Here is a 14,599-nt window from a genome sequence, read left to right on the forward strand (position 1 = left end):
CAATTATAGCTCCGCCCCTGCTATTGGTATCCTAGGTATATTTTGGGGTACTTAAGTTTTGCCCATATATGGCCAAGCTTTTCTTCAAGCAAATTGGAGTGTGAATGGTCAGACCAGGTACTGGTGGTCACCAGGGAGCTGTTGCTGAAAACGGCCTCCTAGGATCTGATCTCCATCTTGTTGCTAACACTTAGAAAAGCATTGTGTACAACTTGACAATTGCACTGGGATTCTCCATGTCTCCTTAGAATGGGCTTGTGGACATTTACCATGTGGTTGCTGCAGCATTGTAATTTCACCAAGTACACATGCACAAACCCAGTGACGGTCATTCACTTCAAGGAGGCTGTTGTTGCAGTTTGTGAATATTTAGCAAAGCACCAAGGAAGCTGCCAGGCATTCGAGAAGATCCTTTATCTTCTACTTACAGTGGAGAAGGAATGTCCCATCCCCTTCTCTTTTGTATTAGGATGCCAGGGTAATAGGAGAGGTTTCCAACTTCCTTCACCTCTTATTTCCTTGTTCAGGTGCTGTACAGTCTCATGGCTGTCTTGCTTTTCCTCTCATGTAATAGTCAAGTCATCAACAGAAGTCAGGATGTAAGTCCATCTATTGTCTCTGAATCTTGAATATAGGCAGGGGTCAGCTTTTCCTTGCGAGAACCTTTCCTTAAGTAGCAGTTGATTTCGTTTCTCATTCCACACTCTGGCTGCTTGTTTCGGAGCCATAGATGCTCCTTTCTAGTTTGCACAAAGCCCCTTCTTTCTAGGTACCTCATAGCCTGGTGGCTGTTGCATGTAGATGTTTTCCTCGATTTCCCCATGAGGGAAGGCAGTCTTTACATCCATGTGTTCAACTTGCATCTTTCTGGCTGCTGCCACGCTCAGCAGTGTCCTAATTAAAGTGTCTGTCACAAGTGGTGCAAAGGTCTCATTGTAGTCCTCACCATAGTTCTGGGAGTATCCCTTGGCTACTTGCCTTGCCTTGTAGTGCTCTACATCCCCTTCTGCATCCTGCTTGACTTTCAAGACCCACTTGCATCCCACAGTCTTTCTTCCTGCGGGGATTGACACAAGTCTTCAAGTCTCATTTTGGTGCAGGGTGTCAATTTCTTCAAATGCTGCATTTCTCACCTTTTGTCAGCTGGCATCTTTTCCTTCTCTCCCCATGTGGTGGGTTCTTGTAGCTCTCCTCCTTTGGTCCCAAGAGAGAACCTTTTGGGTGGAACCCCTTTGTTGGGCCTCTAGCAGCGCCTCAGTTCTGCCTCAGGCTGTGCAGCCCCTTCTGAATCTGTATCCCCTTCTGAACCTCCTTCTGGTTGTGGCACAGATTCTTTGGATTCACGGTCTGGCTCTTGCATCATGAGACTCCACCCACATGCTTCCTCTTTCACCTGGATCTCTGGCACAAGTTCTGGTACATCACCTCTAGTTGGCCCTTGTCTCTCATCAAATGACACTACCTTGTAGATCCTGACCTCTCCACTTGTAGGATCAAGGATTCTCTATCCCTTTTGGCCAGGCGCATATCCAACCAACACTCCCAGTTCGCATTTGTGATTGAGTTGGGTTCTCTTGGCCTTTGGGACGTATGCATAAGCCTTTGATCCCAACATTTTGACATGGTTTAGAGAGGGTTTGTGCCCAAGCCAAATGGTGTCTTGTCTATTGCTTTAGCTGGCAATCTGCTTTGCAAGTACTTAGGAACACATAGGAAGCTGCCATGTACTGAGTCAGACCATAGGTCCATCTAGCTCAGTATTGTCTGCACAGACTGGCAGCGGCTTCTCCAAGGTTGGGAGAAGGTTGGGGTCCGCCCTGGTTGCGTGTGAATGGGAGAATAGCACTGTAAGATATTCCCCTTAGGGGATGGAGCCGCTCTGGGAAGAGCAGAAGGTTCCAAGTTCCCTCCCTGGCTTCTCCAAGATAGGGCTGAGAGAGATTCCTGCCTGTAACCTTGCAGACGTCACTGCCAGTCTGTGTTGACAATACTGAGCTAGATGGACCAATGGTCTGACTCCGTATATGGCAGCTTCCTATGTTCCTATGACATCAGAATGTATTAGCTCCAGAGGACGCTGTGACTCTGTCTGTGTCTGGCATGCAGAAAAGCTGGGTCTCACCCCTTTATTAATAGCAATTAAGTAAGCAACACTTTATTAAGTAAGCAACACTGGCACCTTGTGGCAGCTTCTCTTCATGACTCCACTGTAAAGTCCTTAATAAGTCCATTTCCCCCAAGCTCATTGATCACATGTATTTGCCTATGTGCTAGTCTTTCAGGCCATATGGTAGAACACTTCTTGAGTTTTCAAGAGTCTGCAAGCCTGGCCTGTTCAGTTACACAGTCCAATCGAAAAAGCACATCTTTACACATATCGGCTGTCATATTGAAATCATCATCTTTGGTGATGGAGTGTCTGAGGGGGTTGGGGGTGGGAGGCACTGCTTTGCAGTGGTTCCGCTCCTACCTCTCGGGCAGATTCCACACGGGGTCCCTTGGAGACTGTTGCTCTTTCCAATCTGAACTTTCATATGGTGTTCCTCAGGGCTCCATCTTGTCTCCAAAGTACTTTAACACCTACATGAAACCGCTGGGAGAGATCCTCCAGAGATTTGGTGCAGGTTGTTATCAGTATGCTGAATGAAAACTCTCTCTTACAGACTGTCTTATGAAAAGACACTTGTTCTTATTACACACCTTTTTCTTTTTATCTAATCCTAAATCCTTGTTACTGAAGTGTGCTACTCTTCATGTTGGGTCTGTGACACACCTTTGGAGGCCTAGGACTGCTCAGCCTTTTGCGGGAGTGCCTACTTCTAGTGTGCAGTCCACACCCAGCAGCAGTGTCATCTCCACTTCCTAGTCCAGCAGCAGGGTGTCTCTAGCAGCGCCAATGCAGCCGGCACACCAGTGTTAGTTGCAAGTGAAAAGTGACTCCTGGCTAGGACACTGGCCTTCACTTCATCTTGTGGCAGCATAGTCCCAAAACCCATCCCAAACATGGTGCACGATGTGAAGAGAGGGTGCACCTCTGTCATGCCCCCCCTTCTTTTCTTCTTTCTAAATGAAAATGTCCCAGTTGCCTCCACCTTTTCCCTTCCAGGAAGGAGCTACGCCCCTGAGCTCTTTCATGGTCCTTTTCTATGCCTTTCCCAGCTCTAACATAAGCTTGGTGAGTTGGGTTGAGCAGAACTGCACACAGTGTTCCAAAGGTCTCTGCACCAATGTATTTGGTGGCTGCCTCTACTTAATTCCTCAGCCAGAAAGAAGACAATGCAACACCTTGAAACCTAGTGGGCTACCTTTATTGCTGCCCCAGCTGTTCTGCAATCCTTCCCTGTCCCATTGGCCCCCTCTCCTCCAAATGTCTGCTTAAAGGTCTCTTTTCTCACCTTCTCCCTGCTCTCTTCTAGGCTGCGAAGGGTTTGCCAGTGCTGCAGGCAGCTCTTTCAGACCTCCCCCACACGTGACTCCAAGGGGAAGCCCCCCCAGACGGAGGTTCTTCAAGAGGAGGAACCGTGTTGAGCCAACTTCGGCTCCTCCTCCAACTGCAGAAGGGGGCTTCCAAATGTAGTCGGGAGTCACAATTGGTGAGGAGGTGCCCCAGGCTCCTGGGGAATGGTTGGGACTGGGGGTGACTGTTTTGGGAGGGTGGAACAGCTAGTGCTTAGCAAACTGGCAGATTTGTGGACACCGTCACAGAGCTGCGGTAGACTCATAGTCATCAGGGATTAAATAGGAGGGGGTTGTGTCAGGAAAGGGCAGTGGCAAATTAGACAAGATCTGTAACTGGAACTCCCCTTTTTAAAAAAGGTGACAATTAATTCTAAGGGGGTTTGTAACATCTTGTTAAGTCCTCTAGCCTTATCTGCATCAGGGCTTCCCCAGGCCTGGATTTGTCATTTTTGAAAAAAGAGGAGAAACCATCCCAGACGAACCCTTTTTACGCCTGCTTAGTTGCCCGGTTCCATTTCTCTCCATGAGCTTCCCTTGGCTGAATCACCAGCCCTGCTCACACTACGAAATCTTATATTCTCCCCCCGCCTTCTGGCAAAATCAAGCCGCCGTTGCCCGAGGAGCTCGGGTCTGCAGTGCTGCACGTGGCGGTGTCCGGGGCCAACTACGTGGAGCCAGGGACCCAGGTAAATTCTCATTGAGCTTTTTCCTCCTGCGGCACAGGCTCCTGCTGCTTCTACTCCTGGGCTCCTTGCAATGGTTTGACTGCCTGCAGAGGTTCTTTCTTACATTTCTGAGATTTAATGTGTAAGCTCTTCTTCCAGGATCAGTGTGAGGGGCCTTTCCTACTTCCAAATATCCTGGTTGTTTCTCGGCCCAACTGGAATCAAACACGATACTGCCATAAGCATGAGTGCTTTTTCAGTATTGTGTTCTTAAGATGGGTTGTCTCTCCTACTCATGCCTGATCTTCTCTTTCCCCCCTAGAATGAGACCTTTCAATCTCTTCAGAGAATGATTAGGGGGTTTCTGGAGGAGGCCCCCTCGGTCCACAACTTGACCAGCATCTTGACGGTAAGTCCAATTTAAAGTGTAATGTGCAATTTAATGTGTAATGTGCCCTATTCGGACATTAGGCAGTACATGTGTACAGATGTCTGAACACTTGGACGTGATTTTGTGTGCATGACTGTAGTTGCATTCCTTTAAAAAGTGAACCAGGGTAGAGGCCCCAATATGGCATGGTCCAGATGGGAAGTGTCTAGCAGTGCCTGTCTTCCACAGCCTGTCTGTATAGCTGTCCCTGTGTACACTTCTGCACCTGTGCACTGTCCACCCGTCGTCCAAATGTTGAAGATCAGGTGTGAATGGGGCTTCTGTCTTCATCCTTGACTGAACTGAATTGGCAGCACCAGAACCAATATAGGTCCCTGGCCTACCCCTCTGGCTACCAATCCAATGATTCCTTTCAGAACTACAGCAACAACAGCAAGTACCAACAGCGCAAGGGCACTGGAGCGCAGATTTACAAGTTGCACTTTTCCAAGGCGACTTGTACATACTCCAAGAGACAATGACTTTGGCGCCACCAGGCTGTCCAGCCACTACGATGCTTGGGTAGTCATTACATCCAACGCTTGGGTACTGGCTATTATTCGCAATGATTGCCGTATAAATTTCCTTTCTTTACCACCTTTTTGGGGAATCAAGACTACCAGGCCATCCCCTCCGTTACTGGAGGAGGTCGATGCCTTGCTAGAAAAAGGGGCCATCGAGGAGATCCATTCAGACCTGGACGGGGGGTTTCACTCAAGGTACTTTACCATCCCCAAGCGGGATGGTGGTCTCAGGCCTATAATGGACCTGAGGGTAGCCAACATTTTTGTCCGGTATCAGAGATTCCACATGATCACTATCCCGACTATTTTTCGCCTCCTGTCCAGAAATGTATGGCTCTCCTCGATTGACCTAAAGGATGCATATTTCCACCTCTCCATCGTACACTATCACCGTCAATACTTGAGATTTCGGGTGGGAGGTCATACCTACCAGTACAAGGTACTCCCGTTTGGTTTGGCCTCTGCACCTCGAGTCTTTACGTAATGTATGGCGGTGGTAGCGGCACACCTCCGGCTGCAAGGGGTGATGGTCTTCCCGTTCATAGACGATTGGTTATTGGTGGAAAACTCCTGCGATGGCCTCAAAGAACATGTGTGGCTCACCCTTCAGCTGCTTCGGTCTCCAGATCTAGAGGTCAACTTCAAGAAATCGAAACTCCGACCGTCGCAACGTGTGGAGTTTCTCAGCACGCTGTTGGATTCCAGAGAGAGCAGTGCATACTTTGCCCCACACAGGGTGCTGAGCATCAGAGAGACGGCCCTGCATTTCTGCCACAAGAGGTGTCACAGGGCCAGGGTGGTGCAGAAGCTACTCGGGCACATGGCTTCATCTACGGCTGTTCTGCCACTCGCACGCTTTCACATGAGGCCTCTACAAGTGTGGTTCCTGGACAACTTCAATCCCCACCTTCATGGCCCCGACAGACAGATGTGGGCCCCGCGGAGCGTACTGGCATAGGTACAATGGTGGACGAAGTCCGCAAATCTGACAGGGGGTGTCCCTTTCCAGCGCCCTCCTCCGAGATTGTCAATAACAACCAACGCTTCCACATCTGGATTGGGAGAGCACTTCGGGAAATTCACAGTGGCCGACCTTTGGCCTCACCATCTCAAGTACGAACAAATAAACTACCTGGAGTTAATGGCCATCCTCCTAGCACTAAAGGCCTTCCGCCACTGGATCTGGGGACAGTCTGTTCTTATCTTGACAGACAATACCACAGCCCGCTCATACCTAAACCGTCAAGGTGGGACGGTCTCTTGCAAGTTATTGTTTCTGGTACTTGAGATCTGGGCGTGGTGCACACGCAGAAGAATCTGGCCAACAGCGGTGCACATAGGAGTCTCAAACACCCTGGCGAAAGCCCTCAGCCAACAGACGGAAAACTCTCATGAGTGGTCTCTAGAGAGGAATGTGTTGAAAGGCTTGTTCCATCGCTGGGGGACTCTGTCGGTGGATCTATTCGCCTCAGAGAGCAACAGGAAGTGCGTTCAGTATTGCAGCAGGGGTGGGATAGGCCGACGATCCCTGGGCGATGCGTTCCTTCACCACTGGGGAAGATACTTTGTGTACACATTCCCGCCGTTCCCTTTAATTCCAAGGGTACTTGAGAAACTGAAAAGGGACAGAGCAGATGCGTTTCAGGTGGCGCCTTGGTGGCCGCGGCAACCCTGGTTCACTTCCCTCCTGCAATTGGCCAACCACACCTTTGTGCACCTGCTGGTATACCTGGAACTGTTGACATTGGAGGGGGCCCGCAGGATCCATCTGAACGTAGAATCCCTCCATCTGAAGGCTTGGAGGATCTGACACTCCCCTCCCTCTCAGACTCTGTTCTTAAAGTCCTGGAAGCTGCACGGAAGCCATTTACATGACGCTGCTATGCTGTCCAGTGGAAGAAGTTTTCTGATTTTGTGGCGAAGTCTGGTCTAGCCCCTGATCAGTTCGTGGTCCAGACTATCCTGGAATATCTTCTGGCTCTGAGAGAGTCTGGACTGGAACAGGCATCCATCAGGGTTCATTTGGCCGCATGCCTATTTCAACGCAGCGAGTTTCATCCTGGGTAGCAGAGACTGTACATCTAGCCTACCAGCTGGCTAAGAAGTAATTGCCGAGCCCTATTTGGGCCCATTCCACGAGGGCAGTGGTGTCATCGGAAGCCTTTTGGCGGGGAATTGCATTGGAGGAGATTTGCAGGGCAGCTACCTGGGCTAACCCGTCTATCTTCATACAACACTATGCGCTGGATGTCCGTTCCAGAGATCAGGCATGCTTGGGGACGGCAGTACTTCACTAAGTCTCTCAGGCTGCTCCCACCAACCAGGTATGCTAGCTCGCTATGATCTCAAGTGTGATGCACAGAGACCACAAAGAAGAAGGGCAGGTTTCCTGCTTGTAACCGTAGTTCTTCGAGTGGTCTTCTGTGCATTCACACTCCCGCCCTACCTCCCCACAGCAGCTGGTCTCTTTAGTTGAGCGGTGGTCTCCTTGACTGAGGTAGTGTGGGGATCAACCTACAGAGGGAGTGGGTCTTCCCGCTCTTTTTTCCTTTTGGGGGGTGAAGCTTTGGAAGGTTCCAGAACGTGGCTCTGCGCAGGCGCATAACCCAAGTATGAACGCACAGAAGACCACTTGAAGAACTACAGTTACAGGTAGGAAACCTGCCCTTTCCTTGATGCCCCTTTTCATTCCGCATTTCATTCCAGCCCCTTTTCATTCCTCATTTGTGTGTTTGTGCGTGTGTGCACTTCTTTTAGGTGGCAAATCTGAGCTGAGTAAGGTAAGCAGAGGCAGAGGCGCTTTTACTCCTGGATTTTGGGGATGCAGCCCCTGGCGTCCATACTCCTTCGGGGCTCCCAAATAATCTTTAGTCTGTCCTGGGTGGTGTGGTTTGTGCCCTCAAGAACGTATGTTTTAAAAAATGTTTAATTTGCCATGGGGGGTGGGGGCTCCAAAGGCCTTTAGTTCCTGACTCCAAAATTACCTAGGTGCACCTCTGAGCAGAGGCGATCTTGCCAGCAGCTCTTTCTCTTGGGGGGTTGTAATTTTTATCCCCCAGTTAATTAGCAGAGCACTAAAGAAGCTACCCACTCCAGTTACAGAGTAGTTGCAGAGTTTAGTTGTTGCAGCTATTTAGAGAAGACGCATGGAGATTCTTGTAGAATAAATACAAAGTATTTATGGGTAAAGTACACCTTTGGATAGGAAAGACCTAACCCTAATCTATAGAACAACATAATGAATAGGTGCGGGAGAGAGAGAGATGTTTCCATCTGTTCTCTAAGAGGAAAGGAAGGGATTCTTTCTGACTCTCAACAGGAAATACCTGAAGAGTCCTATCAGGGGTTATAGAGTAGAGACAGATAGAACAGCTAGGGAGACCCTTACTCACTATCTCTACCCCCAATGCCCCTAATGGTCATAAGGATAGTTGGTGCAAAAGGTTGATGCACTGGTAGTCCATCTCCAACACTTTCCGGGGCTATGCAATGTAGTCCTCTACATTCCTCATTTGTGTGTTTGTTTCTTTTAGTTGGCAAATCTCAGATGCGTAAGGTAAGCAGAGGCAATTTTACCATCCGGTCTTCCTAGTGCTATGCAATGTGTTCCTTTTCATTCCACATTTGTGTGTGAGTGTGTTTGTTTCTTTTAGGTGGCAAATCCCAGATGGGTAAGGTAAGCAGAGGCAATTTTGCCATCCGGTCTTCCTGGTGCTAATCAATGTGTTCCTTTACATTCCTTGTGTGTGTGTTTGTGTGTGTTTGTTTTAGGTGGTGAATCCCAGCTGGATAAGGTAAGCAGAGGCAATTGCCATCAGGTCTTCCCAGTGCTATGCAGTGTGTTCCTTTTAATCCTGTGTGTGTGTGTGTGTGTGTGTGTGTGTGTGTGTGTGTGTGTGTTTCTTTTAGGTCGTAAATCCCAGATGGGTAAGGTAAGCAGATGCAAATGCCATCAGGTCTTGCCCATGCTATGCGGTGTGTTCCTTTTCATTGGGGGTGTTGTTGGGTCTCGTGGGGTGCAAGGTCTCCATCTGATTGATTCTACCCCTGTTTAGGGGTGCCAGTCGGTCTGGCCTCATAACTCCTGAGGTCTTGTCAATGTCCTAGGCTAATGCCTGCACAGGCGTTCCTTTGCCTCTGTCACCTGCTGGAGACTTGACTTCCCAGAGCTGTCTGCCTCTTAACAGCTCTAAGCCGTCTGCCCCTCATCACGGGCCAGGCCATTTTATATAACCCTGAAATCTCACAGCAACTCTCGTGAGACCTGGCGTTCTCACTAGTGATCTCGCGAGAATTTGGAGTGTGATCTTGCAATATACTAACAACGTCCCACGAGACCACGTCAGTGTCGGGTGACACTAGGTCACCTGACCAGGGGAGCCAGTAAGGCCTGCTGGTCTCAGCAGGAGGGGGTTGGGACGCGTCTGAGGGCGCAGCGTTCCCGCCCTGGTTGGGAACGTTCCCACCGGAACCCTCTGGACACGGGAGGTGGGGGCTAGAGATGTTGGGACCCTGACAGGTGTGTACGAATGGTTCAATAGCAAACTGGTCTCCTGTGAACCAGGCTGGTTCGATGGTTTGATTGCGAACCAGACAGGCCTTCAGGAAAGGTGGTCCAGTCCAAGATCAAGCCAAATCAGCCCTGACCAGGAGGACATGGCTCCCATGTATCCGTCCTCTCTGAGAAGTGGCTACATGCATGGGATGGCCAATGGGGTCATTGTGGCGCTGCTGTTACTTATGCGCCACACATGCTTCCCTCCTCAAACTCTGCAGGCTTTGCGGCTCCCACCCACCCTCCCTAGTTCAGTGAGAGATTGGCTGGTCGCTTATGGGCCGAGTAGGAATTTTTGGTCCTCACCTGATTGGCTTTGCGTTGAGATTTTTTCGCCTACTCCTCACTGACTGTGTTTTAAAGGGAATAACCCCCATTTTAGGGGTGGGAGTCTGGTTGCAGGTTAAGTGGTCACTTTGGCAGGTGAGTGTGGGCTTTGGAGGTTAAGACCTCGATTGGTGCTCAGCCATAGGCACCCTTCAGGTAGAGATGGTTTCATGGAACAACCTTTCAGGGTTTTTACCTGTTGCAGATCTCTGCATAGTTTATAGTTAATAAAGTGGCCCTAGTTTTCATCCATACACGTGTGTCCTGTCTTCCTTTGGGGATCTGGTGGCAATGGCTTGGCGATGCTGTCCATCGAGAAGCAGATGATCAAAGAAATTCTGGACTTCAGTCACAGAACCATCAAACTGCTTGTAAGACAGAAAGAGGGTCAGGCCAATTTTCTTTACAAACAATGATAAGAAAAGGCACTTCTCCGAACAACCAAATGGAGGATGTTCCGATCAGAAAAAAAGAGGCAGCAGAACAGCCATTGTTGCCGGAGCTGAGCTACTTTATTTTGCACTCATTGCAATCAAAACCACCTTTTATTTGTTTGAGAAGAAGGAGAAGGAGAAGGAGAAGGAGAAGGAGAAGGAGAAGGAGAAGGAGAAGGAGAAGAAGAAGAAGAAGAAGTTGTTGTTATATAGCAAATGTTAACTTATTAAATAAACAATTACATTTGCCACATGCTGCCTTGGCTGAGTATTTGAAAATATACATCTTTCTTCTCACCTAAGTTGTTCCTTAGTGCAGAGAAGCAGGTTGTGGAGATATCTTGCTATTGGCAGTTGGATGCAGAGGCGCTCTTACCCCCGGACCTTGGGGAAAATGTCAGCGGGGGCTCCTGCCACCATCTGTGCCCACCCTGCCGCTGCCCGGCTTCGCTGAACCTCCAGTGTTTTTCATAATTTTTGCTGCTATTTGCGTCGCCGGGGTGGGGGTGGGGGGTTGATCTAGCAGGCCTCCCCTCCGTGGCGGTGGCGGAGCAGCCCAGCAGCCCTTGAGAACTGCGAGGCACTCCAGCGCACCTGCACAGTGGGAGTAGATCATCACAAGCCCCTGGATGACAGGCCCAGCGGCTGCTCCGCCCATCGCCGCCACCACCATGGAGGGAGGCCTGCTTGGATCACCCCCACCCTCACCGGCCATGCACATGGTGGCTGCTAAAAGGTGGCGAAAAGGGCAAGGAGTGGCGCGGCGGCCAGGGCAGTGGCGTTTGCAGGCAGCATTGCAGGAGGCCCCCTAGGTTTGCACTAAAAATGTCCAAGGTGGGGCCTCGTGGCAGCAGGGGGCTTGTGGCAGGGAGTGTGTGCCTCGTGGGGGCGGGGGGCCCCTCTGAAGCCCTTCAGGCCTGGGCACCAAAATGGGCACCTTGGTGCGCCCCTGGTTGGATGAGGAGTTGGTAAACCTAACTGGGAGGTGAATTTAAGATCAAGAAGCAGGCGTCTTGGGAATTCAGCACCCAGACAGCAGACAGGGATACCTTGCCATCGGGTTACCCACTAGAGGGATGAAAAGGGAAGGGATAGGAAGCATTAGGTGTACTTAAACAATGCCCAGCAACTAAATTCCAGCAAACAATCCCCAGCAACACCGCCTAGAGATTTCTATATCAGGCAGTACAGAAATTCAATAAACCAATAAACCAATAATAGGTTTGATGTTGCTTTGCAGAAGAGCCGCTTTCTGTTGATTAAGGCAGGAAGAGAATTTCTGCTGTAATACTCTGATGAAGCAAAGGAGAGAGAGAGACAGAGGATGTTGACACACAGACTTCTATCCTCAATGCATGCTTTGTCTCACTGGAGGGTTTAAGTTTCACTGCTTTTCTCCACATTCTGCTCTGTGCCAGATGTTAAGTGTTCAACAAGTGCTTTTAAAATTATTTATCTCCTGTTCATATATCTTAATCTCTCGTTGTTGTCACACAGACCTTTTCATTCTTCCTGAAGACATCTCAGATGCCATTAAAACACCAAAAGGGAGACATTCAATCTTGCCCAAGATTTCCTCCTTTCATGGAATTGTGTTATTTCTTATATCTTCTTAAGCCATCAAAATTGATGATGATGATGATGATGATGATGATGATGATGATAAATGGCTTTTAAGAAAAAGGACAGCACATGATCAGTCTTCAACGGGCATAAGAAACATTTGCTAAACTCAATACGCAAATGAAGATTCATAAAATGTATTCAAATAAACACCAGCACTTCTCATTGAGTGTATTCTTGACAGGGAGCCACAACCAATCCCACATCTTCCTGTATGACCCATGTTTTCAAGCACCCATGTGTTGTATTCACATTTTCTATTTTAAGGTGTGAGCCACCTAATGGCGCAGTGGGGAAGCAACATGTCTAGAGAACAGGAGGCTGTTGGTTCAAATCCCCACTGGTGTGTTTCCCAAAATATGAGAAACTCCTATATTTGGCAACAGCAATATAGGAAGGTGCTGAAAGGCATCATCTCATATGGCATGGGAGAAGGCAATGGTAAACCCCTCCTGTATTCTACCAAGAAAACCATATGGCTCTGTGGTCACTAGAAGTTGACACCGACTTGATGGCACAACCTTTCCTTGTCTTATTTTAAGGTGTAAAATTTAAAAACAAAAACAAACCCTAAACAATGTCTTCATGCCCTCACGCAAAGTACTGATGCTGACACTGGGAGAGGTTGTGGGGCTACATTCCAGGCACGGAAAACATGCAGGCAGTATTCTACCCAGTTAGTCAGGAAGGAGTAAACCTGTTCCTGGCCCAACCTTCCAATTTTCTAGCCAATGAACACAAAGGCACAGGGATGATTAACAGGCACTTGAACACTGGGGACATTTTTAATGGTATTAATAATATATTGCAATTGTATTAAAATTATTTAATAAATTAAGTCAGTTGAAATATGTTAGAATACTCATTTGTTAGGTTTTTGATGCTTCTCACATATATTGTTTCCTTATATATACACACACACACATTCAGGGTATCCTTAAGCCCCCGCCCCCAAATACCATGAAATGCTGCCTGCCTCAGCCCCTGTGAAATACTTATAAGCAAGAAAGCTAATATTAAGGAAGGAAGGGAAGGGGTGTTGATTAAGCCTTCATTGCAAAAGCAGAGCAGAATGCCAGCGTTATGTGTGGCTAATACAGTACTGCAGGGTTGTCATCAAAGTAAACCAAGATCCAAGAAAAATATGATGATCTGAGCCTTACTGAAATCCTTTCCTAAAGACACAGATTAAATGTCCTCCCCTCAGTTTTCTCCTTTGCCAAAGGATTAGTATGGGCAGGCTGTGGTGGATCTTATGAGAATTACAAAGCAAAAAAAGTAGGCACAAGGTGAGGGGCAGCTTAGAATGTGTGTTGTGTAATGGGGCAGTGGGGAAATGAGACAATGGCAGAACAGAAGCACAAGCCAGCCACTGGGCCCAAGCAATCGGCTTCCAAGATTAGCAGTTTCCGGCAGTATTCTGCATTCCTATTTATGTATTATTTATTTTACATTTATATCCTGAGATACACGACTGGCCCAGAGTCACCCAGTGAGTTTCATGGTTGAATGGCGATTAGAACTCGGGTCCTCCTGGTCCTAGTCCAACACTCTAACCACTACACTATGGTGGAGCCAAAGATACAATGGCAAGAGAACGTATCTAATTAATGTGTGAATGCTAATTGAATGTTCAAATAATTCAATTCAGTATGCAGCTATGAAAAAGGCCAATTCCATGCTAGGGATCATTAAGAAGGGGTAAAGTAAAGGTAAAGTGTGCCGTCAAGTCGGTGTGGACTCCTGGCAACCACAGAGCCATGTGCTTGTCTTTGTTAGAATACAGGAGGGGTTTGCCATTGCCTCCTCCCGTGCAGTATGAGGTGATGCCTTTCAGCACCTTCCTATATCACTGCTGCCCGGCGGGGATTCGAACGGGCAACCTCTGGCTTACTAATCAAGTCCCACTGTGCCATGAGGTAGCTGAAGGGGACTGAGAATAAAACTGCTAATATTATATACAAATCTATGGTGCAACCACATTTGAAGTTTTGCATACAATTTTGGTCACCGTATCTCAAAAAGAATATCATAGGACTGGAAAAGGTGCAGAAGAGGACAACCAAGATGATCAGAAGCCTAGAGCACCTTGCTTAGGAGGGCAGGGCTACAACAAGGGGGCTTTTTAGTTTAGAAAAAAGGTGACTAAGGGGAGACATGATAGAGGACTATAAAATGATGCATGGAGTCGAGAGAGTAGACAGAGAGAAATGTTTCTTCCTCTCTCACAGCACTAGAACCAGGGGTCATCCCATGAAACTGATGGCCAGGAAATTTGGGACCAAGAAAAGGAAGTACTTTTTAACACAGCACACTTTTGATCAATGGAATGCTCTGCCACTGGACGTGATGTGGTGATGGCCTCCAGCTTGGATGGCTTTCAAAGGGGCTTAGACAAATTTATGGAGAATTTAGGTCTATGAATGGTCTATTAATGGCTATGAGTCCGGTGGCTATAGGCCACCTCCAGGTTCAGAATACCAGGCAGGGGAGCAACAGTCGGTGAGAGGGCATGGCTTCATCTCTTGCTTGTGAGCTTCCTAGAAGCATCTGGTGGGCCATGTGGGAAACAGGATGCTGGG

This window comes from Hemicordylus capensis, chromosome 2 (assembly GCF_027244095.1).
Source record: "Hemicordylus capensis ecotype Gifberg chromosome 2, rHemCap1.1.pri, whole genome shotgun sequence".
Lineage (NCBI taxonomy): Eukaryota > Metazoa > Chordata > Lepidosauria > Squamata > Cordylidae > Hemicordylus > Hemicordylus capensis.